Consider the following 25387-nt stretch of genomic DNA (forward strand, 5'->3'; position numbering starts at 1 on the left):
TATGCTATGCAACACAAATCGGACAGAAAAAGTCAAGGACCATACGACTTCACTCATATGAGGGATATGAAACTGAAAGCAACAGACGAACAAGACAAGGAAAGAAAAACTCATAGACACAGACAACAGTTCAGTGGTTACCAGAACATAAGGGGGGACGGTGGATAGTAGAAGAGGGTAAGGGGGGTCAAATATACGGTGAAGGCAGAACTGACTCTGGGTGGTGAGCACATACTATGACATACAGATGACGCATTATAGAAATGTACACTTGAAACCTATTTAAATACAATAACCATTGTCATCCTAATAAATTTAATTAAAAACAAAGAAAAGAAAACTGGAGATTTACAGAACAACAGGCAAAAAAAGCAGGTTCACAATTTCCTATTACTGCAGGAAAACCCCGCGTGCAGTAAGCATTTGTTGATCTAACAACCTGAGCACAAACAAACATGCAAAACTCTTAAAGGGCCCGATTCTATGCATTAGGAGACCACCCATCAGCAAGTTTCTAAAGATTCTCTGAGCACCAGTGAATGACTGATGGCTGAAAGGAAAAAGGTGTTCTTCTTTAAGCCAGTAGATACTGCCAATGATATTTCCTTCCACTTCTCGAGCCCAGAGGTACAGACAGTTCAAAAGTCAGGCAAAGAGTGTTGGGAAGGAGAGAGCTGAAGGAGAATCACCTCTCAAACTCCACCTCTTCTAGAGATTTCTTAAGTATTTGAGATCTGCGAATTGATATATTGCACTAGTAGTTCTTAACCAAGAGTTGTATCAGAATCTCAGGGAAATATTTCTAAACAACACATGTCCAGGCCTTATTAGCTTTCCATAGTCAAAACCTTCAGGAAGAGCCTAGCTTGTAAATGGTTGTGAATGTTTTTAAAGTTCCTAGGGTGACTGTGATTCGCCAGCATAATTCTAGCCGAGAACTAGTCCAGTAGACGATCACTTCAGTCTCCTCTTCTCTCGCCTATGTCACCAATTTCCTCTGACATTGAGGATTAGGCCAAATAAAAGTGGAAGAGACATGTCACTTATGAAAACCACACTTAATTTCCTGGGTAGGAGTGGAAACGGGATTAACAATTAAAATGCAACTTGATTTCATTATTGCTAAACCCCTTACTTCTCATGGGACAGTCTACATTTCACAGCAGAGTTTAGACTCTTCCCTAGGTGGCTCTTTCTGCCAGAACAGATGACATGTCACTTAATTGTCTGTCCTTCCCTCCTTTCCCACTTAATTGCCGCCTGTTCACTGCAATCTGGTGGATTCGGAGCCTTCCCAGATGTGGTCTCAGGGGAATTTAAAACTCACTAACTCTCTCTCCCACACTAAGGATTATTATCCCCCAAAACTGAAGAGGACCTTGACTAAGCATATAAACTGGAGGAAAACAAAACTAAAAAAAACCTCTTTTTATTAATTAAACTTATTGGGGTGACATTGATTAGTAAAATCACGTTGGTTGCAAGTGTCATTTCTATGATACAGCATCTGTATATCGCATTGTGTGCTCACCACCAGAGTCAGTTCTCCTTCCACCACCATATGTTTGACCCCTTTTTCCTCATCTATCACCCCTCCCCCCTTTACCCTCTGGCAAATATTGAACTGCTGTCTGTGTCCATGAGGTTTTGAAAAACCTCTTCTTGTTATTTCCCTTCAATAGCCAAATTTCCAAATTGCCCTGCATATTTCTGATAGTTATTTCCTTTCCCTTTCCTTTTTCCCTCTTAGGCTTTGGCCAATGAGTACTAAATAGCTTTATATAAATCATTTGTTTACAAATAGCAATTTGTCAACAGCGGGAAGATTTCTATGATATTGTAAAATGCTTTTGTTTGTTTGAGTTTTAAGGTAAAGCCGATTTCAAAGGCAAATTTTGCTTTCCTGCATTGTTTTGCATTAATTGGAAAACAACTCGGACGTGAAAAAACACTTAAAAAAGGAAGTGTTGCCTGTAATAAGTGTTGTTTTCACACGTAATTTATCATAAATGCATAAAAGAGAGCTGTGCCCTCTACTGCTACTTTAGAGGTATCATCACGTAAAGTAAAATTTTAGAAAATTAAGTTCCAACTGTTTGCATTCAGGGAACGCTTGAGCTTCCAAAGGTGTAAAATTGACCCTTCCTCTGTCAACCAAGGGCATTCCTGCTGGGGTTGCAGTGGCGAGCGGTGATGTACGTCCAGGAACAAAAAGGGGTGAACGCGTCCCCATCACCTGCTCCATCTGTACACCTAAAACCCGCCCAGCACCTCCGCCAGCCTGAGCAGGAGCCCCACTCCGAGGTGGAGACCCCAAGGGGGGCCGTGACTGGCAGAGTGGCTAGGAGCACAGGCCGATGCCCTTGCTGGATGTCCAAACGTGCTGGCCCTCCTGCCCTGATCTTCAGAATCCCCGAGGCCTGGGGTGCTCAGGGCCTGTGTCCTGCTGCTTCCCCTCCCTACCTGCACCCCCCAGCTCCCTGGCTGGACCCAGGCTCACCCATCTCCTAGGCCCTGCCCTGCAGCAGCCACCCCCACATACTTCCCTCCCCCCGGGTCGTCAGTCCTTGGTGGGCTCTGAGCCTGCCACCCACTCCCACGCAGTAACAGGACGGTTACAGGACAGAGCTGGGCCCTTTCTGTGGCCACCTCATTTCCCCTTCCTGACTTGGCTTTGGACTTGTTTCTATGGCGACAGGGAGCGATGTACAGCATGCAGTATATGTCGACTAGAAATAAAATGCTTGGGACTGAAACACACGTATAACAAATATTGTGTAAGTACAGTCTGTGGATCTATACCTCATTGGTTGCTTCCATATCTGCCTGATGTTGCAGCAGCTGTTCAACTATCGCGGTGTTTTGCCCCATGGCCGCGTAGTGGAGAGCCGTGTTGCCACGATAGTCCTTCATAAGTGGATCCGCACCATGTTGTAGTAGGATTGTTGCACACTCCTCTTCCTGGCTCTCCACGGCCTGTCAGGATTACGTCATTAAATAAACGGTAAATTATGGGAATTCAAAGTAAGCATTCCACAAGTTTCCACAATTAGTTATAGTTAATTGAGATAAATTCATTTTTATTCTAAATACTAAAATAAAATCCATCTCCTGTTGACAGAGCTGGCTACCACATACCTTTATTAGAGCTGTCTTGTTTTTGTTGTCACCGAAATTCATCTGGCATTTTTTCTCTGCTAGAAGAGTCACCACTTCCGAATGGCCAAAGGTGCAGGCCAAATGGAGAGCAGTCCTATGAGGGTGAGAGGACATTTAGGACATTACAGGGCACTGTCTCAAACATGCAGCTCTGCACGCAATTGTAAACATGACGCGCCACTCCAATGCCTTCAGAACCAACATGGAGTTTTCTTCTGCACAAAGTACAATATTCACGAGCTCTGGTTACTCGCCACACTAAGGACAGAGCAGCCTATGTGACTACAGAGAGCATGCCCTGGGGAATCAGCTCAACTCGGTTTGATCCTAATTTAACTCGACCACTTATTAGCTGTCCCTTAGCCTTTGTGTGCCTCCATTTCCTCATCAACAAAGTGGGGATAAAAACAGTAGTTAACACTGTTGTGGGCTCACATGGGAATCTATGTAAAGTGTTTACTTAGGTTCCTAGCACAAAACACACAGCTCAATAACTGGTAATATTATCAGAATCATTACCATCACTACTACTTTACAAGACAACATTTCAATTAAGTAAAATGATATCATTCCACCTACTTTCCAGCTATGTTTTAAGGATTAAGAAAGAACACTGTATTTCAGTGGTTCTAAGATGCTTCTTTTCTCATATTTTAACACCTCTGACTCTGGAAGGCAATGTATAATTCAGAATGCCTTGAAAGTATAGTTGGCAGCATTTAAATAATTTCTTACTGGTATTTACAAGAACCGGCATCTTACCACCCTGACGTGAAGTGAAATAATGGAAACACACCAGACCTTCCACAGTTCTCGTCATAAATTGGCGTCTAAATAAATGTTCATTCTTAAGAGCATCATGGGGAAAGAGGACTAAAATCACAAAGTAATTCTTGTTTTGATTTTCAAGAAACTTGAAGCCAAAGGAGACTCAGCATTCAAGTGACTAAGGATGGCTCCTTTCATTGTCTGTTTTGAGTCATAGATTACATGAAAATCGGATGATTTCCAGTGATCGATACTCGTATTTAATACTATTGTACACTAGGTAAACAGCAAGTTTGGTTACTGTTCACAATGTCCTAACTGTAGAAATCCTTTTATTTGAAATGAGGGAGGAAAAGCTTCAATGGAGATTAGGTACTATTACTTCCATTTACAATTTTTCATTTTGTTCCTACTGGGCAACATAAAGTTTTTAAGGATGAAGAGGGCCTGAGAGATAGATTCTGAGAGTCCTGAGTAGACTGTGTCTGCTCCGTAACAGTTATTCAGTGTATATTTGATGAATAAATGGATTGAAAGAAGGGATAACTACACCTGGAGAGTTCAATGTTTTTAAACAAAATGTTTATAGTAAAGCAGTACTTCTGCAATAGTAATAATCACTTATATGTGCTATTTTTGATTTCCATAAAGACAGAACCAAAATGATGAATCAAAAATCACTTAATGTTATAGGTAATGAAGCTCTATATAATAAAAAAATAAGTGTGTACAGAAATATAGATACATGAACTTCTACAGGCACAGATAAAAAGACTGCCTTTACTTCTGAAGAGGCTAAAAGTTGCCAGAAAATACCAATCTTTAAAAAAAAAATTGAAAATACAAGTGAGAAATTGTTTTAATCTGTACAAGATTCATATTCCTGGGAATAATGAAATATTACCTGGGACTACTTTATTAATAATAAACTGTTACTAGAATTTCTGTATATGTTCAGTGTAGAGATCAGACTTTTTAAAAAAGAAAATGTCACTGTAGAAATACTCAGTATTCAAGTTTGCACATATTTTTGGCTAAAATAACATCGTAGTCTGTGTGTGTGTATAATCAAAGGAATTCTTTCTCCTTTTCCAATCTACCAAAGTACATCTTTGCATGTAAACATGTATGTATTATCCATACCACCTTCAGCGGTCTCAGGTAATTCCATCCTACAGATGCACTGCAATTTATTTACGAAATCCGTTGATGTGAGTTTTTCACAATACATTGATATTGTAAGCAGTGCTGAGAAAAGCAAATTGTATGTGATTTATATAATTATTTCATAAAGATATTTTAGCACTTGGAATTGATGAGTAAAGGGAATATACATTTTTAAATGTGGTACTTATCACCAAAATGAAAAGTCACCAAACTTTGAAAAGTCTGAAGCAACTTAAATTTGAAGCAGAAGTACAAGTACCATGGCTCCTCATCTTCTCAACCTTTGAGGATGGAAAAGAAGTTTTCATTTCTCTTTCAACTTTAATTCCTTTTTTTTTTAACCTGGGACATAAATATTGGTCACTTATAGATACACAGAAAGAACTTGGTCCAATTCAAAATTTGAGCGCTTTTTTTCTGTTGATTTCAGACACTTCTCTATAAAACAAAGATACACTTTTCCCTGATATGTGTATGCTGTACATAATTTGCAAGTACCTTTTCTTTTATTTTGTTAGTATTATTTTCGGATATACAGAGACTATTGATTTCTTATATTGCTCAACCAACCTTCTGAACTCTTGGTTTTTTGAAGTCTTCGCCAACATAAAAAATTGTATAAATAGGCATTTCTGTTTTCTTCTGGTACTTTCCTCATTTTGTACATTTATAATTTTTAATCTACAGTACATCTGGAACTTATTTTTGTGATATGAAAATCTAACAAATTTTCTCCAAATACTTAACAGGTATTTCTCCATCATTCATGAGTAATTCATATTTTCTACTAACGCGAAATGTCATCACTATGAAGCTCTAACATCCTGCATATATTAGGGTGTTTGGGCATTTTCTGCTATATTCCAATCATTTATCTCTCTTTTCAGCTCTTAGTAAAGAAATTGTGGCAATAGAGCACCCGTTGACACCTAGAAGGGCAAACCTTTGTCTACTATACAAAATGATTCTTAATTTTATCACTACAATCAAAGAGACACCATGTGCAACCCAAAACTTTTAAAACCCTGAGAGTTTAGTTGGCTTATGGAAAACTGATAACTAGAGGAAGAGCACACACGGTGAGAAAACGAGTCTTCCTAGACAAGGCCACAGCCATCTTCCACTGGAAGCTTCCCTTCTAAGGCCCCTCAATAAACACCATACATACATGGGTGGACACTGATGTAAAACGGATACTGGGTTTTAGCTGAAGAACTTTTAGCCCACAAGTCGCTCTATTATGGGAATCAGTTTTCTCATTACACACTTTTCTATAGTGTTTAACAACATGGTCTAAAACTGTGCACATCAAAAATAAAATGTTGCATATACTTTTCATTTCTATTACTGATATTTAGTTGAATTTGTTTAAAATTGTCAGTAAAGTGCTTTATAAGGGGAATTATGAGTGACGGGACCTTGAGAGTTTGTCCTGGTGCTCACCACGTGGGCCTGGGCCCTGGCCCCCAGGTAAGGGCCCCGCCCAGGCTGCGCTCCTCCCGGGGAGCCCGGCAGGTGGGCCCCTCTCCCAGGCCCCCGCCGCCTCCGGCCCGTGCCCAGCGGCCCCCCAGGCCCGCTCACCTCTTCTGCAGGTCTCTGTCGTCCAGTCTCTCTGGATGGAGCGAGAGCAGCCTCTGCACTTCTGATACGTTGCCCGTGGCGGCAGCTCTGTAGATTTCTATGCGATCTCTGCCTTGGTTGCAGTACCCGGACTCCGAGGTGACCCCACCTCCAGCCTCAGGCTGCCAGCCACCACCATCGCTCTGGGGTCTCCTTCGGAAACCCAAGCGGGACCTGACCTTCTGAAGCCCAGAGCCAAAAAACTTCTTCATGGCCAAGCCACGGGCTTCAGAACCTCCTCCGCACTTCTCACGCCTGTTTTCTCCGCGCCCAGCCAACAGTAGCCTCTAGAGCAGCCAACTCCAGTCGCCACAGTATCCCCGCAGGACAGCAAGGCGGTTTGGAATCTCTCTGCCCAGAACGGCCGTCGCCAAGCAACGGTGCACGGGGCAGAGGCCGAGGGCTGCGCGTGCGCACAGAGCCCCGTGGCCAAGGTCAAGGGCACCCGGAGCCCACGTGCAAGGCCCAGGCGCCTCAAGCTTCAGAGGTGGCCTGTGGGCAGCGCTGAGTTCCATTCGGACCTCGGTGGGCGCTGGCCCAGGCTTCTGCTGGGTCGTCTGAGCAAAATGAAATAGGAAATTTCATTTCCTGAATTAAGAAAACAGGTATGTAACAGGCAGAGAACTTGGGGGAAGCAAAAACCATAAATGAGAGAAGAAAAAATACCTTTATGTACCCTAAAACTGAAATGTATTAATTTCGATTTATAAAACACAAAAGCATTTAAAAGCTTGATTTCCCAGAGAAAACTCTTGTATTTTTTTTTGGGGTGAAAATTGCTTTAATCAAGATATTTCACTGAATTATAAAAATATGATACTTTGTGTTTTTGATTTTTGGAGCCTAACCCCTTTTGTAGGAGCTCTTGTTTCGCATAACACGGCAGTTTTAGGGCCCTGGCAGCCGTGCCGCACGGGGGCCACCTGTGCACCACACGTCACAGGGGTGTGGCCTGCCTCTGAGGCCTCCGTGGCGCGGTTCTCCCGTGGGGATCCCGCTGACAGCGACAGCACCTCCGAGGGTGCCCTTCGCGGGCCTGTTACCTCCAATGACCGCGGAGCCATGTCCGTCCGCTCTGACCCAGGGCTCGCCCCCATCTGTCGGTCCAGAACGACCTACAGTAGAAAAAGGCAGAACGACAGGGGGGTGGAAAGGCGGACTTTTGAAAATCCACAAACAGTTGAAAGCAGACAATCGCAGCCATAGAAATGAACGAGAGCCGAGGCACTGAGACTGGAAAGGGCAGAGAAGGGGAAGGCGGACCCACAGAGGACTTCGGGGAGCCTCGGGACGCAGAGCGGCTGGCAGGCCGCGGGCGGAGGGCCACGCACCTGCGCCACCTGCGGGCGGCCGGGTCGCCGCGCGCGCCGGGGCTCCGGGCCCCGCCCCCGGGGCACAGCGGGACGCGGCCACCTGTCCGCAGACGGCGACTGGGCCCGGGCGGCCGGGGAGCAGCGCCGCCTGCAGCGGGGTGGCGGGGCCGAAGCGCACGGCGGAGAGGCAGCCGGTGAAGCCCCCGCGCCGGCTCGCAGCGTGTCCGGGTCAGCGCCGGGGGGGCTCTGCGGGCCAAGAAGAGGGCACACACGTGAGGCGGGGCCGCCGGCGGGGCCGCGGGCAGGGACCTCTCTGCGAAGCCTGGGCGCGGCCTTCCTCGGGAGACGCGACAGGGCCCCCTGTGCCTCGGCCGAGGACCCGCGGGACGGCCTGCCCGCCGCCAACTGCACTTTCCCCAGCGGCGTTCACCGTGACAAACCAATGAAATCCCCCGCCACTTCCGTTTTCAAATGATCATTAGAGTGGGCAACCTAAATGAGCAAACTAAACAGAAACAGTCTCAGAGATATAGAGGAAAAACCGAGGGTTGCCAGATGCTGGGGGGTGGGGGTGGGGGAGAAGCCGAGGGGACCAGAAAGTGCAAATCAGTAGCCACAACATTGCCACGGGGATACATACGAAAGACACTTTGGGGAATGTAATCAACAATGCCGTGAAAACCCTGCAAGCGTCAGACGGGCACCCGTCCCATCAGACAGACCGCCCCACGGACGGTGTAGACGCCCGACCCCTGCAGTGTACACCCAAGGCTGAACAATACTGAATGTCAACCACAATTTAACACATATATAGCCACAGGATGTGGAGTACAGCATAGGGAATAGTCAGTGGTACTGTAACAGCTATGAACACTGCCACAGGGGTAGTACATTGGGGGCTTATCACTTTGTGAGGGAAACTCTTGTATTTTGAAACGTTTTATTTTCAACCTCAATATCTATCACCTTAGACCCAAAAATCTTCTTTAAAAATTGGAGTATACTTTGTACTTATCTGCTTTTTGAATAAGGCCTGTGAAACTAGAAATCTCTTTCTCTTTTCAGTATATATGTTAAGAAAGAAAGGAAATTTGCTGTTTTGCCTCAGGATTCCACCAATTTATTCAGTCTAGAATGGCTAGAAAAGATCCACGTTTCCAATCCTTTCTTTAGTTGGTATTATATTCACTTGTCAATTTGTGACAACTGGACCAGTATTATTATAGCCGGTTTGATTTTCAAACACCTTTTTAAAAACCCACCTTAAATTTGTCACTTAAATCCTTCAGTTGTCTTTCCAAAGGTGAGTTTGCATTAAGTTAATCGATTCATAACTAACCACACTACTGACTGTTCATTTTTGGCAGTGTCAACACACTTGTCTGTACAATTATTTTGCCAATATTTGAGTATTTAATCATTTTTTGTCATTATAAAACTGAGTGGGAAATATAAAAATGAATTTACCAACACCCAGAAGCACAGATCATACAGACATAATACAATTATTAAACTTAGACATGATTAGGCATTCTGAGAAACATCCTTACGTTAAGTGAAACAAATTAAATATGTAAATCATTAGAAATAAATCATGGAAGATTATAGCTAAAAATCGAGGTAAAAATCGAAGTAATCGAGGTAAAACCAGTAATAGCTCTGACAACTTTCTTGGGATGAAACCCTTACATTATAACACGTTAAGGCTACTATTAGGTTTTTGTGCTTTTAAGTTGCATATACATTTGAACCTAAAATGCTATGAACTAATAATCACTTCTCCGTAATCACTACGTAAGTTTGGCAGCTAGTGGAAAAAGTATCTACTATTATTCTAATCTACCATTTCAGAGGAAAGAGTCCAATTTTAGCTGTTGCGTTTTTCTGAGTTTTCAGAAATGGATTCCAGCAGAGAAAGACTATTTCTGATGCTCTGGAGAGTATTTTGGCCTTTTTGTCACAAGCACTGAGTGCAAGTTTTTGGCAGTGCTTCTATACATTATGCACCTCCTAAGTAGTGGACGTAGCTGTTTCCAAGTGCAGAAATTTTCCATCTTTGAAATTTAGCAAGTTACGATTCTACATGACACAATATTTTATTCTAGATTAAGAGTATTTTTCAGATTTTTATGTTATGCTTGCATACAGTATTATTTTCATTATATTTCCAATATGCATTATTATGTAAAAGTTCAACTTATATTTTCTTTCAATCTGGGGCTTTGCTATGCATTCTTTTAGAGGTGTATTTTGATGAACTAAAGTTTTTAAAGTTTTGAAATCACATTTTTCTTCTCTTTCTCCTCCTTCTCCATCTTCTCCTCCTCTTCCCCTTCGTTCTCCATTTCTGGTTAGAGCTCTCTGTGTCTTCTCTAAGAAAATGTTGCCTATTCCAAGATTACAAAAAAATTCATCCCTGTGTTGTTCTCAAAACAGACACCGTCTTTCCCTGAAAATAAGACCTAGCTGGACAATCAGTTGCAATGCATCTCTTGGAGCAAAAATTAATATAAGACCCGGTCTTATTTTACTGTAATACAAGACAGCACCGCGACCCCTCCCCGCCCCCCTTTCATCTCCCAGGAGCGCCAGGCGCCCTCCCTTCCCGCCTGCCTCGGTGGCCCCGCGCCCAGCACCAAAAGAGCTGGACAAAACGGCGAAAATAGGGAGCGCACGTGCCCTCGGGTTCCAGGAGAGACCACCACAGAAAAAAGCAGGCAGGCGGGCATGCACACAACCCACACAAGGAGGGTGTCTGGGACTGCTCCTCTCCTCCCGCATTCGGGACCCCGGGGCTCGGAGCCCGGCTGCAATCCGCGGACCCTGGAGGCCTGCCCCGGGGTCCCACGGTGACTGACAGCGCCCGGGCACTGCCTCCGTAAGGGAGCCCAGCCCCGGGCACCACCGCACTCCGGTGGGGAAGCTGCCACTTCAACTCAGCCTCAGAGCGTCTGTCCCAGTCGGTGTCCCATCCAGTGCGTCCGTACCCCCTCCTCCCCAACTCCCAACCCCTGTCTGTCTGTCTTCTGCCACCTCCAGGGAAGTGGTAGCGGCCCCGTGGAGCCACAGATGGCGCTAAGGGGCCTCGCTGCGGGCAAGGAGTAAAAGGAAGTCCACCCAGGCGACGTTTGCAGGAGGCGGGGAGCAGTCGGGAGGCGGGGCCCTGGCGGAGCCGGCCAGCGGGAGATGCTCCGGTTGGGAGCAGCCCGGCAGCCTGGTTCGCGCTCACCATACAGGGCTGTCCGCAGATCTTGTGGCGCCAGGAGCCTACTCCCAGCGTCTATGGCCACAGCGGCTTGAACGCGCCCGATCTCCTCTGATCTGGGAAGCGAAGCAGGGTCGGGCCTAGTTAGTACTTGGATGGGGTCCGCCCCGGAATACCGGGTGCCCTAGGCTTTGGCCCGCCACTCCTTTGGCGGCCGCCCTGTCCCTAGTCCTTAGGGAGTGGACCAGCGCGCCTAATAAACCCACGCCAGGGGTGGCGCTTGGGAGGCTGGAGGGTTAGGGAGAGAGGAATGGGTGGCGCCACACAGCACTACAATCTCGCTGCATCGGCCCTACGCCAGGCCCTTCGGCCCGGGCTCCCTCCCTCCCCGCACACCCTTCTTAGTCCCCTTCCCTCCCGCAAGCCCTCTGCCAGCAGCCTTTCGTCCCACCCCAACGCCCAAGCCCCTGTCTGTCTGCATGCGCAGGCCTGCCTCGGACTTGGGCGGCTTTCTCCAGCCAAGGACGTGCTTGGCACCTCAGGACCCAGCCCAGGGGACGACTATCGCTCTGCCTGCACCTGGGCCCCGAGACAGAGACTCGGGGTGTCGCCGGACACCGGACCAAGGGGAAGGCCACCCGCCCCTCCACACCGGAAAGATCTGTCTCCGCTGGACAGCACCGCGACCCCTCCCCGCCCCCCTTTCATCTCCCAGGAGCGCCAGGCGCCCTCCCTTCCCGCCTGCCTCGGTGGCCCCGCCCCCAGCACCAAAAGAGCTGGACAAAACGGCGAAAATAGGGAGCGCACGTGCCCTCGGGTTCCAGGAGAGACCACCACAGGGAAAAGCAGGCAGGCGGGCATGCTCACAACCCACACAAGGAGGGTGCCTGGGGCTGCCCCTCTCCTCCCGCCTGAGGGACCCCTGGCGGGCTCGAAGCCCGGCGGCAATCCGCGGACCCTGGAGGCCTGCCCCGGGGTCCCAAGGTGACTGACAGCGCCCGGGCAATGCCTCCGTAACGGAGCCCAGCCCCGGGCACCACGGCACTCCTGTGGGGAAGCTGCCACTTCAACTCAGCCTCAGAGCGTCTGTCCCAGTCGGTGTCCCATCCAGTGCGTCCGTCCCCCCTCCTCCCCAACTCCCAACCCCTGTCTGTCTGTCTTCTGCCACCTCCAGGGAAGTGGTAGCGGCCCCGTGGAGCCACAGATGGCGCTAAGGGGCCTCGCTGCTGGCAAGGAGTAAAAGGAAGTCCACCCAGGCGACTTTGGCAGGAGGCGGGGAGCAGTCGGGAGGCGGGGCCCTGGGGAGCCGGCCAGCGGGGAGATGCTCCGGATGGGAGCAGCCCGGCAGCCTGGTTCGCGCTCACCATACAGGGCGGTCCGCCGATCTGGTGGCGCCAGGAGCCTACTCAAGCGTCTATGGCCACAGCGGCTTGAACGCGCCCGATCTCCTCTGATCTGGGAAGCGGAGCAGGGTCCGGCCTGGTTAGTACTTGGATGGGGTCCGCCCCGGAATACCGGGTGCCCTAGGCTTTGGCCCGCCACTCCTTTTGCGGCCGCCCCGCCCCTCGTCCTCCGGGAATGGCCCAGCCCGCCTAATAAACCCACGCCAGGGGTGGCGCTTGGGAGGCTGGAGGGTTAGGGGGATAGGAATGGGTGGCGCCACACAGCACTACAATCTCGCTGCATCGGCCCCACGCCAGGCCCTTCGGCCCGGCTCCCCCCCTCCCCGCACCCCCTTCTTAGTCCCCTTCCCTCCAGCAAGCCCTCTGCCAGCAGCCTTTCCTCCCGCCCCCAACGACCAAGCCCTGGTTTGTCTGCATGCGCAGGCCTGCCTCGGACTTGGGCGGCTTTCTCCAGCCAAGTACGTGCTTGGCACCTCGGGACCCAGCCCAGGGGACGACTATCGCTCTGCCTGCACCTGGGCCCCGAGACAGAGACTCGGGGTGTCGCCGGACACCGGACCAAGGGGAAGGCCACCCGCCCCACCCCACCGGAAAGATCTGTCTCCGCTGGACAGCACCGCGACCCCTCCCCGCCCCCCTTTCATCTCCCAGGAGCGCCAGGCGCCCTCCCTTCCCGCCTGCCTCCGTGGCCCCGCCCCCAGCACCAAAAGAGCTGGAGGAAACGGCGAAAATAGGGAGCGCACGTGCCCTCGGGTTCCAGGAGAGACCACCACAGGGAAAAGCAGGCAGGCGGGCATGCACACAACCCACACAAGGAGGGTGTCTGGGGCTGCCCCTCTCCTCCCGCATGCGGGACCCCGGGGCTCGGAGCCGGCTGCAATCCGCGGACCCTGGAGGCCTGCCCCGGGATCCCACGGTGTTGACAGCGCCCGGGCACTGCATCCGCAACGGAGCCCAGCCCCGGGCACCACGGCACTCCTGTGGGGAAGCTGCCACTTCAACTCAGCCTCAGTGCCTCTGTCCCAGTCGGTGTCCCATCCTGTGCGTCCGTCTCCCCTCCTCCCCAACTCCCAACACCTGTCTGTCTGTCTTCTGCCACCTCCAGGGAAGGGGTAGCGGCCCAGTGGAGCCACAGATGGCGCTAAGGGGCCGCGCTGCGGGCAAGGAGTAAAAGGAAGTCCACCCAGGCGACGTTTGCAGGAGGTGGGGAGCAGTCGGGAGGCGGGGCCCTGGCGGAGCCGGCCAGCGGGGAGATGCTCCAGATGGGAGCAGCCCAGCAGCCTGGTTCGCGCTCACCATACAGGGCGGTCCGCCGATCTTGTGGCGCCAGGAGCCTACTCCCAGCGTCTATGGCCACAGCGGCTTGAACGCGCCCGATCTCCTCTGATCTGGGAAGCGAAGCAGGGTCGGGCCTGGTTAGTACTTGGATGGGGTCCGCCCCGGAATACCGGGTGCCCTAGGCTTTGGCCCGCCACTCCTTTGGCGGCCGTCCTGTCCCTAGTCCTTAGGGAGTGGCCCAGCGCGCCTAATAAACCCACGCCAGGGGTGGTGCTGGGGGCGCTGGAGGGCAGGGAGAGAGGAATGGGTGGCGCCACACAGCACTACAATCTCGCTGCATCGGACCCACCCCAGGCCCTTCGGCCCGGGCTCCCCCCCTCCCCGCACCCCCTTCTTAGTCCCCTTCCCTCCAGCAAGCCCTCTGCCAGCAGCCTTTCCTCCCGCCCCCAACGCCCAAGCCCTGGTTTGTCTGCATGCGCAGGCCTGCCTAGGCCTTGGGCGGCTCTCTCCAGCCAAGGACGTGCTTGGCAACTCGGGACCCAGCCCAGGGGACGACTATCGCTCTGCCTGCACCTGGGCCCCGAGACAGAGACTCGGGGTGTCGCCGGACACCGGACCAAGGGGAAGGCCACCCGCCCCACCCCACCGGAAAGATCTGTCTCCGCTAAACAGCACCGCGACCCCTCCCCGCCCCCCTTTCATCTCCCAGGAGCGCCAGGCGCCCTCCTTTCCCGCCTGCCTCGGTGGCCCCGCCCCCAGCACCAAAAGAGCTGGACAAAACGGCGAAAATAGGGAGCGCACGTGCCGTCGGGTTCCAGGAGAGACGACCACAGGGAAAAGCAGGCAGGCGGGCATGCACACAACCCACACAAGGAGGGTGCCTTGGGCTGCCCCTCTCCTCCAGCATGCGGGACCCCGGGCGGGCTCGGAGCCCGGCGGCAATCGCCGGACCCTGGAGGCCTGCCCCAGGATCCCACGGTGACTGACAGCGCCCGGGCACTGCATCCGCAACGGAGCCCAGCCCCGGGCACCACGGCACTCCTGTGGGGAAGCTGCCACTTTAACTCAGCCTCAGTGCCTCTGTCCCAGTCGGTGTCCCATCCTGTGTGTCAGTCTCCCCTCCTCTCCAACTCCCAAACCCTGTCTGTCTGTCTTCTGCCACCTCCAGGGAAGTGGTAGCGGCCTCGTGGAGCCACAGATGGCGCTAAGGGGCCTCGCTGCGGGCAAGGAGTAAAAGGAAGTCCACCCAGGCGACGTTTGCAGGAGGCGGGGAGCAGTCGAGAGGCGGGGCCCTGGCGGAGCCGGCCAGCGGGGAGATGCTCCGGATGGGAGCAGCCCGGCAGCCTGGTTCGCGCTCACCATACAGGGCGGTCCGCCGATCTTGTGGCGCCAGGAGCCTGCTCCCAGCGTCTATGGCCACAGTGGCTTGAACGCGCCCGATCTCCTCTGATCTGGGAAGCGAAGCAGGGTCGGGCCTGGTTAGTACGTGGATGGGGTCCGCCCCGGAATACCGGGTGCCCTAGGCTTTGGCCCGCCACTCCTTTGGCGGCCGCCCTGTCCCTAGTCCTTAGGTAGTGGCCCAGCGCGCCTAATAAACCCACGCCAGGGGTGGTGCTGGGGGCGCTGGAGGGCAGGGGGAGAGGAATGGGTGGCGCCACACAGCACTACAATCTCGCTGCATCGGACCCACCCCAGGCCATTCGGCCCGGGCTCCCCCCCTCCCCGCACCCCCTTCTTAGTCCCCTTCCCTCCAGCAAGCCCTCTGCCAGCAGCCTTTCCTCCCGCCCCCAACGCCCAAGCCCTGGTTTGTCTGCATGCGCAGGCCTGCCTAGGCCTTGGGCGGCTCTCTCCAGCCAAGGACGTGCTTGGCAACTCGGGACCCAGCCCAGGGGACGACTATCGCTCTGCCTGCACCTGGGCCCCGAGACAGAGACTCGGGGTGTCGCCGGACACCGGACCAAGGGGAAGGCCACCCGCCCCACCCCACCGGAAAGATCTGTCTCCGCTAAACAGCACCGCGACCCCTCCCCGCCCCCCTTTCATCTCCCAGGAGCGCCAGGCGCCCTCCTTTCCCGCCTGCCTCGGTGGCCCCGCCCCCAGCACCAAAAGAGCTGGACAAAACGGCGAAAATAGGGAGCGCACGTGCCGTCGGGTTCCAGGAGACACGACCACAGGGAAAAGCAGGCAGGCGGGCATGCACACAACCCACACAAGGAGGGTGCCTTGGGCTGCCCCTCTCCTCCAGCATGCGGGACCCCGGGCGGGCTCGGAGCCCGGCGGCAATCGCCGGACCCTGGAGGCCTGCCCCAGGATCCCACGGTGACTGACAGCGCCCGGGCACTGCATCCGCAACGGAGCCCAGCCCCGGGCACCACGGCACTCCTGTGGGGAAGCTGCCACTTTAACTCAGCCTCAGTGCCTCTGTCCCAGTCGGTGTCCCATCCTGTGTGTCAGTCTCCCCTCCTCTCCAACTCCCAAACCCTGTCTGTCTGTCTTCTGCCACCTCCAGGGAAGTGGTAGCGGCCTCGTGGAGCCACAGATGGCGCTAAGGGGCCTCGCTGCGGGCAAGGAGTAAAAGGAAGTCCACCCAGGCGACGTTTGCAGGAGGCGGGGAGCAGGCGGGAGGCGGGGCCCTGGCGAAGCCGGCCAGCGGGGAGATGCTCCGGATGGGAGCAGCCCGGCAGCCTGGTTCGCGCTCACCATACAGGGCGGTCCGCCGATCTTGTGGCGCCAGGAGCCTGCTCCCAGCGTCTATGGCCACAGTGGCTTGAACGCGCCCGATCTCCTCTGATCTGGGAAGCGAAGCAGGGTCGGGCCTGGTTAGTACGTGGATGGGGTCCGCCCCGGAATACCGGGTGCCCTAGGCTTTGGCCCGCCACTCCTTTGGCGGCCGCCCTGTCCCTAGTCCTTAGGTAGTGGCCCAGCGCGCCTAATAAACCCACGCCAGGGGTGGCGCTTGGGAGGCTGGAGGGTTAGGGGGAGAGGAATGGGTGGCGCCACACAGCACTACAATCTCCTGCATGGGCCCCAGGCCACGCCCTTCGGCCCGGGCTCCCCCGCCCTCCGGCACCACGTTCTTAGTCCCCTTCCCTCCCGCAAGCCCTCTGCCAGCAGCCTTTGGTCCCACCCCAACGCCCAAGCCCCGGTCTGTCTGCAGGCGCAGGCCTGCCTAGGCCTTGGGCGGCTTTCTCCAGCCAAGGACGTGCTTGGCACCTCGGGACCCAGCCCAGGGGAAGACTATCGCTCAGCCTGCACCTGGGCCCCGAGACAGAGACTCGGGGTGTCGCCGGACACCGGACCAAGGGGAAGGCCACCCGCCCCACCCCACCGGAAAGATCTGTCTCCGCTGGACAGCACCGCGACCCCTCCCCGCCCCCCTTTCATCTCCCAGGAGCGCCAGGCGCCCTCCCTTCCCGCCTGCCTCGGTGGCCCCGCCCCCAACACCAAAAGAGCTGGACAAAACGGCGAAAATAGGGAGCGCACGTGCCCTCGGGTTCCAGGAGAGACCACCACAGGGAAAAGCAGGCAGGCGGGCATGCACACAACCCACACAAGGAGGGTGTCTGGGACTGCTCCTCTCCTCCCGCATTTGGGACCCCAGGGCTCGGAGCCCGGCTGCAATCCGCGGACCCTGGAGGCCTGCCCCGGTATCCCACGGTGACTGACATCGCCGGGGCACTGCATCCGCAACGGAGCCCAGCCCCGGGCACCACCGCACTCCGGTGGGGAAGCTGCCACTTCAACTCAGCCTCAGAGCGTCTGTCCCAGTCGGTGTCCCATCCAGTGCGTCCGTCCCCCCTCCTCCCCAACTCCCAACCCCTGTCTGTCTGTCTTCTGCCACCTCCTGGGAAGAGGTAGCGGTCCCGTGGAGCCACCTATGGCGCTAAGGGGCCTCGCTGCGGGCAACGAGTAAAAGGAAATCCACCCAGGCGACGTTTGCAGGAGGCAGGGAGCAGGCGGGAGGCGGGGCCCTGGCGGAGCCGGCCAGTGGGGAGATGCTCCGGATGGGAGCAGCCCGGCAGCCTGGTACGCGCTCACCATACAGGGCCGTCCGCCGATCTTAAGGCGCCGGGAGCCTACTCCCAGCGTCTATGGCCACAGCGGCTTGAACGCGCCCGATCTCCTCTGATCTGGGAAGCGAAGCAGTGTCGGGCCTGGTTAGTACTTGGATGGGGTCCGCCCCGGAATACCGGGTGCCCTAGGCTTTGGCCCGGCACTCCTTTGGCGGCCCCCCCGCCCCTCGTCCTTCGGGAGTGGCCCAGCGCGCCTAATAAACCCACGCCAGGGGTGTCGCTTGGGAGGCTGGAGGGTTAGGGGGAGAGGAATGGGTGGCGCCACACAGCACTACAATCTCGCTGCATCGGACCCACGCCAGGCCCTTCGGCCCGGGCTCCCCCCCTCCCCGCACCCCCTTCTTAGTCTCCTTCCCTCCCGCAAGCCCTCTGCCACTAGCCTTTCGTCCCGCCCCCAACGCCCAAGCCCTGGTTTTTCTGCATGCGCAGGCCTGCCTAGGCCTTGGGCGGCTTTCTCCAGCCAAGGACCTCCTTGGCACCTCGGGACCCAGCCCAGGGGACGACTATCGCTCTGCCTGCACCTGGGCCCCGAGACAGAGACTCGGGGTGTCGCCGGACACCGGACCAAGGGGAAGGCCACCCGCCCCACCCACCGGAAAGATCTGTCTCCGCTGGACAGCACCGCGACCCCTCCCCGCCCCACTTTCATTTCCCAGGAGCGCCAGGCGCCCTCCCTTCCCGCCTACCTCGGTGGCCCCGCCCCCAGCACCAAAAGAGCTGGACAAAACGGCGAAAATAGGGAGCGCACGTGCCCTCGGGTTCCAGGAGAGACCACCACAGGGAAAAGCAGGCAGGCGGGCATGCACACAACCCACACAAGGAGGGTGTCTGGGACTGCTCCTCTCCTCCTGCATTCGGGACCCCGGGGCTCGGAGCCCTGCGGCAATCCCCGGACCCTGGAGGCCTGCCCCGGGATCCCACGGTGACTGACAGCGCCCGGGCACTGCATCCGCAACGGAGCCCAGCCCCGGGCACCACGGCACTCCTGTGGGGAAGCTGCCACTTCAACTCAGCCTCAGTGCCTCTGTCCCAGTCGGTGTCCCATCCTGTGTGTCAGTCTCCCCTCCTCTCCAAGTCCCAACCCCTGTCTGTCTGTCTTCTGCCTCCTCCAGGGAAGTGGTAGAGGCCCCGTGGAGCCACAGATGGCGCTAAGGGGCCTCGCTGCGGGCAAGGAGTAAAAGGAAGTCCACCCAGGCGACATTTGGAGGAGGCGGGGAGCAGTCGAGAGGCGGGGCCCTGGCGGAGCCGGCCAGCGGGGAGATGCTCCGGATGGGAGCAGCCCGGCAGCCTGGTTCGCACTCACCATACAGGGCGGTCCGCCGATCTTGTGGCGCCAGGAGCCTGCTCCCAGCGTCTATGGCCTCAGCGGCTTGAACGCGCCCGATCTCCTCTGATCTGGGAAGCGAAGCAGGGTCGGGCCTGGTTAGTACGTGGATGGGGTCTGCCCCGGAATAATGGGTGCCCTAGGCTTTGGCCCGCCACTCCTTTGGCGGCCGCCCTGTCCCTAGTCCTTAGGGAGTGGCCCAGCGCGCCTAATAAACCCACGCCAGGGATGGCGCTTGGGAGGCTGGAGGGTTAGAGGGAGAGGAATGGGTGGCGCCACACAGCACTACAATCTCGCTGCATCGGCCCCAGGCCACGCCCTTCGGCCCGGGCTCCCACGCCCTCCGGCACCCCCTTCTTAGTCCCCTTCCCTCCCGCAAGCCCTCTGCCAGCAGCCTTTGGTCCCACCCCAACGCCCAAGCACCTGTCTGCCTGCAGGCGCAGGCCTGCCTAGGCCTTGGGCGGCTCTCTCCAGCCAAGGACGTGCTTGGCACCTCGGGACCCAGCCCAGGGGACGACTATCGCTCTGCCTGCACCTGGGCCCCGAGACAGAGACTCGGGGTGTCGCCGGACACCGGACCAAGGGGAAGGCCACCCGCCCCACCCCACCGGAAAGATCTGTCTCCGCTGGACAGCACCGCGACCCCTCCCCGCCCCCCTTTCATCTCCCAGGAGCGCCAGGCGCCCTCCCTTCCCGCCTGCCTCGGTGGCCCCGCCCCCAGCACCAAAAGAGCTGGACAAAACGGCGAAAATAGGGAGCGCACGTGCCCTCGGATTCCAGGAGAGACCACCACAGGGAAAAGCAGGCAGGCGGGCATGCACACAACCCACACAAGGAGGGTGTCTGGGACTGCTCCTCTCCTCCCGCATTCGGGACCCCGGGGCTCGGAGCCGGCTGCAATCCGCGGACCCTGGAGGCCTGACCCGGGGTCCCACGGTGACTGACAGCGCCCGGGCACTGCATCCGCAACGGAGCCCAGCTCCGAGCACCACGGCACTCCTGTGGGGAAGCTGCCACTTCAACTCAGCCTCAGTGCCTCTGTCCCAGTCGGTGTCCCATCCTGTGCGTCCGTCTCCCCTCCTCTCCAACTCCCAACCCCTGTCTGTCTGTCTTCTGCCTCCTCCAGGGAAGTGGTAGAGGCCCCAAGAGCCACAGATGGCGCTAAGGGGCCTCGCTGCTGGCAAGGAGTAAAAGAAAGTCCACCCAGGCGACATTTGGAGGGGGCGGGGAGCAGGCGGGAGGCGGGGCCCTGGCGGAGCCGGCCAGCGGGGATATGCTCCGGATGGGAGCAGCCCGGCAGCCTGGTTCGCGCTCACCACACAGGGCGGTCCGCCGATCTTGTGGCGCCGGGAGCCTACTCCCAGCGTCTATGGCCACAGCGGCTTGAACGCGCCCGATCTCCTCTGATCTGGGAAGCGGAGCAGGATCGGGCCTGGTTAGTACGTGGATGGGGTCCGCCCCGGAATACCGGGTGCCCTAGGCTTTGGCAGGCCACTCGTTTTGCGGCCGCCCTGTCCCTAGTCCTTAGGGAGTGGCCCAGCGCGCCTAATAAACCCACCCCAGGGGTGGCGCTTGGGAGGCTGGAGGGTTAGGGGGAGAGGAATGGGTGGCGCCACACAGCACTACAATCTCGCTGCATCGGCCCCACTCCAGGCCCTTCGGCCCGGGCTCCCCCCCTCTCCGCACCCCCTTCTTAGTCCCCTTCCCTCCCGCAAGCCCTCTGCCAGCAGCCTTTCGTCCCGCCCCCAACGCCCAAGCCCTGGTTTTTCTGCATGCGCAGGCCTGCCTAGGCCTTGGGCGGCTTTCTCCAGCCAAGGACCTCCTTGGCACCTCGGGACCCAGCCCAGGGGACGACTATCGCTCTGCCTGCACCTGGGCCCCGAGACAGAGACTCGGGGTGTCGCCGGACACCGGACCAAGGGGAAGGCCACCCGCCCCACCCACCGGAAAGATCTGTCTCCGCTGGACAGCACCGCGACCCCTCCCCGCCCCCCTTTCATCTCCCAGGAGCGCCAGGCGCCCTCCCTTCCCGCCTGCCTCGGTGGCCCCGCCCCCAGCACCAAAAGAGCTGGACAAAACGGCGAAAATAGGGAGCGCACGTGCCCTCGGGTTCCAGGAGAGACCACCACAGGGAAAAGCAGGCAGGCGGGCATGCACACAACCCACACAAGGAGGGTGTCTGGGACTGCTCCTCTCCTCCTGCATTCGGGACCCCGGGGCTCGGAGCCCTGCGGCAATCCCCGGACCCTGGAGGCCTGCCCCGGGATCCCACGGTGACTGACAGCGCCCGGGCACTGCATCCGCAACGGAGCCCAGCCCCGGGCACCACGGCACTCCTGTGGGGAAGCTGCCACTTCAACTCAGCCTCAGTGCCTCTGTCCCAGTCGGTGTCCCATCCTGTGTGTCAGTCTCCCCTCCTCTCCAAGTCCCAACCCCTGTCTGTCTGTCTTCTGCCTCCTCCAGGGAAGTGGTAGAGGCCCCGTGGAGCCACAGATGGCGCTAAGGGGCCTCGCTGCGGGCAAGGAGTAAAAGGAAGTCCACCCAGGCGACATTTGGAGGAGGCGGGGAGCAGTCGAGAGGCGGGGCCCTGGCGGAGCCGGCCAGCGGGGAGATGCTCCGGATGGGAGCAGCCCGGCAGCCTGGTTCGCACTCACCATACAGGGCGGTCCGCCGATCTTGTGGCGCCAGGAGCCTGCTCCCAGCGTCTATGGCCTCAGCGGCTTGAACGCGCCCGATCTCCTCTGATCTGGGAAGCGAAGCAGGGTCGGGCCTGGTTAGTACGTGGATGGGGTCTGCCCCGGAATAATGGGTGCCCTAGGCTTTGGCCCGCCACTCCTTTGGCGGCCGCCCTGTCCCTAGTCCTTAGGGAGTGGCCCAGCGCGCCTAATAAACCCACGCCAGGGATGGCGCTTGGGAGGCTGGAGGGTTAGAGGGAGAGGAATGGGTGGCGCCACACATCACTACAATCTCGCTGCATCGGCCCCAGGCCACGCCCTTCGGCCCGGGCTCCCACGCCCTCCGGCACCCCCTTCTTAGTCCCCTTCCCTCCCGCAAGCCCTCTGCCAGCAGCCTTTGGTCCCACCCCAACGCCCAAGCACCTGTCTGCCTGCAGGCGCAGGCCTGCCTAGGCCTTGGGCGGCTCTCTCCAGCCAAGGACGTGCTTGGCACCTCGGGACCCAGCCCAGGGGACGACTATCGCTCTGCCTGCACCTGGGCCCCGAGACAGAGACTCGGGGTGTCGCCGGACACCGGACCAAGGGGAAGGCCACCCGCCCCACCCCACCGGAAAGATCTGTCTCCGCTGGACAGCACCGCGACCCCTCCCCGCCCCCCTTTCATCTCCCAGGAGCGCCAGGCGCCCTCCCTTCCCGCCTGCCTCGGTGGCCCCGCCCCCAGCACCAAAAGAGCTGGACAAAACGGCGAAAATAGGGAGCGCACGTGCCCTCGGATTCCAGGAGAGACCACCACAGGGAAAAGCAGGCAGGCGGGCATGCACACAACCCACACAAGGAGGGTGTCTGGGACTGCTCCTCTCCTCCCGCATTCGGGACCCCGGGGCTCGGAGCCGGCTGCAATCCGCGGACCCTGGAGGCCTGACCCGGGGTCCCACGGTGACTGACAGCGCCCGGGCACTGCATCCGCAACGGAGCCCAGCCCCGAGCACCACGGCACTCCTGTGGGGAAGCTGCCACTTCAACTCAGCCTCAGTGCCTCTGTCCCAGTCGGTGTCCCATCCTGTGCGTCCGTCTCCCCTCCTCTCCAACTCCCAACCCCTGTCTGTCTGTCTTCTGCCTCCTCCAGGGAAGTGGTAGAGGCCCCAAGAGCCACAGATGGCGCTAAGGGGCCTCGCTGCTGGCAAGGAGTAAAAGAAAGTCCACCCAGGCGACATTTGGAGGGGGCGGGGAGCAGGCGGGAGGCGGGGCCCTGGCGGAGCCGGCCAGCGGGGATATGCTCCGGATGGGAGCAGCCCGGCAGCCTGGTTCGCGCTCACCACACAGGGCGGTCCGCCGATCTTGTGGCGCCGGGAGCCTACTCCCAGCGTCTATGGCCACAGCGGCTTGAACGCGCCCGATCTCCTCTGATCTGGGAAGCGGAGCAGGATCGGGCCTGGTTAGTACGTGGATGGGGTCCGCCCCGGAATACCGGGTGCCCTAGGCTTTGGCAGGCCACTCGTTTTGCGGCCGCCCTGTCCCTAGTCCTTAGGGAGTGGCCCAGCGCGCCTAATAAACCCACCCCAGGGGTGGCGCTTGGGAGGCTGGAGGGTTAGGGGGAGAGGAATGGGTGGCGCCACACAGCACTACAATCTCGCTGCATCGGCCCCACTCCAGGCCCTTCGGCCCGGGCTCCCCCCCTCTCCGCACCCCCTTCTTAGTCCCCTTCCCTCCCGCAAGCCCTCTGCCAGCAGCCTTTCGTCCCACCCCAACGCCCAAGCCAAGGTCTGTCTGCAGGCGCAGGCCTGCCTAGGCCTTGGGCGGCTTTCTCCAGCCAAGGACGTTCTTGGCACCTCGGGACCCAGCCCAGGGGACGACTATCGCTCTGCCTGCACCTGGGCCCCGACACAGAGACTCGGGGTGTCGCCGGACACAGGACCAAGGAAAAGGCCACCCGCCCCACCCCACCGGAATGATCTGTCTCCGCTGGACAGCACCGCGACCCCTCCCCGCCCCCCTTTCATCTCCCAGGAGCGCCAGGCGCCCTCCCTTCCCGCCTGCCTCGGTGGCCCCGCCCCCAGCACCAAAAGAGCTGGACAAAACGGCGAAAATAGGGAGCGCACGTGCCCTCGGGTTCCAGGAGAGACCACCACAGGGAAAAGCAGGCAGGCGGGCATGCACACAACCCACACAAGGAGGGTGTCTGGGACTGCTCCTCTCCTCCTGCATTCGGGACCCCGGGGCTCGGAGCCCTGCGGCAATCCCCGGACCCTGGAGGCCTGCCCCGGGATCCCACGGTGACTGACAGCGCCCGGGCACTGCATCCGCAACGGAGCCCAGCCCCGGGCACCACGGCACTCCTGTGGGGAAGCTGCCACTTCAACTCAGCCTCAGTGCCTCTGTCCCAGTCGGTGTCCCATCCTGTGTGTCAGTCTCCCCTCCTCTCCAAGTCCCAACCCCTGTCTGTCTGTCTTCTGCCTCCTCCAGGGAAGTGGTAGAGGCCCCGTGGAGCCACAGATGGCGCTAAGGGGCCTCGCTGCGGGCAAGGAGTAAAAGGAAGTCCACCCAGGCGACATTTGGAGGAGGCGGGGAGCAGTCGAGAGGCGGGGCCCTGGCGGAGCCGGCCAGCGGGGAGATGCTCCGGATGGGAGCAGCCCGGCAGCCTGGTTCGCGCTCACCATACAGGGCGGTCCGCCGATCTTGTGGCGCCAGGAGCCTGCTCCCAGCGTCTATGGCCACAGCGGCTTGAACGCGCCCGATCTCCTCTGATCTGGGAAGCGAAGCAGGGTCGGGCCTGGTTAGTACGTGGATGGGGTCCGCCCCGGAATAATGGGTGCCCTAGGCTTTGGCCCGCCACTCCTTTGGCGGCCGCCCTGTCCCTAGTCCTTAGGCAGTGGCCCAGCGCGCCTAATAAACCCACGCCAGGGGTGGCGCTTGGGAGGCTGGAGGGTTAGGGGGAGAGGAATGGGTGGCGCCACACAGCAATACAATCTCCTGCATGGGCCCCAGGCCACGCCCTTCGGCCCGGGCTCCCCCGCCCTCCGGCACCCCCTTCTTAGTCCCCTTCCCTCCCGCAAGCCCTCTGCCAGCAGCCTTTGGTCCCACCCCAACGCCCAAGCCCCTGTCTGCCTGCAGGCGCAGGCCTGCCTAGGCCTTGGGCGGCTTTCTCCAGCCAAGGACGTGCTTGGCACATCGGGACCCAGCCCAGGGGACGACTATCGCTCTGCCTGCACCTGGGCCCCGACACAGAGACTCGGGGTGTCGCCGGACACCGGACCAAGGGGAAGGCCACCCGCCCCACCCCACCGGAAAGATCTGTCTCCGCTGGACAGCACCGCGACCCCTCCCCGCCCCCCTTTCATCTCCCAGGAGCGCCAGGCGCCCTCCCTTCCCGCCTGCCTCGGTGGCCCCGCCCCCAACACCAAA

The sequence above is a fragment of the Rhinolophus hipposideros genome, assembly GCF_964194185.1.
Source record: "Rhinolophus hipposideros genome assembly, contig: HAP1_SCAFFOLD_30, whole genome shotgun sequence".
In the NCBI taxonomy this organism is placed as follows: domain Eukaryota; kingdom Metazoa; phylum Chordata; class Mammalia; order Chiroptera; family Rhinolophidae; genus Rhinolophus; species Rhinolophus hipposideros.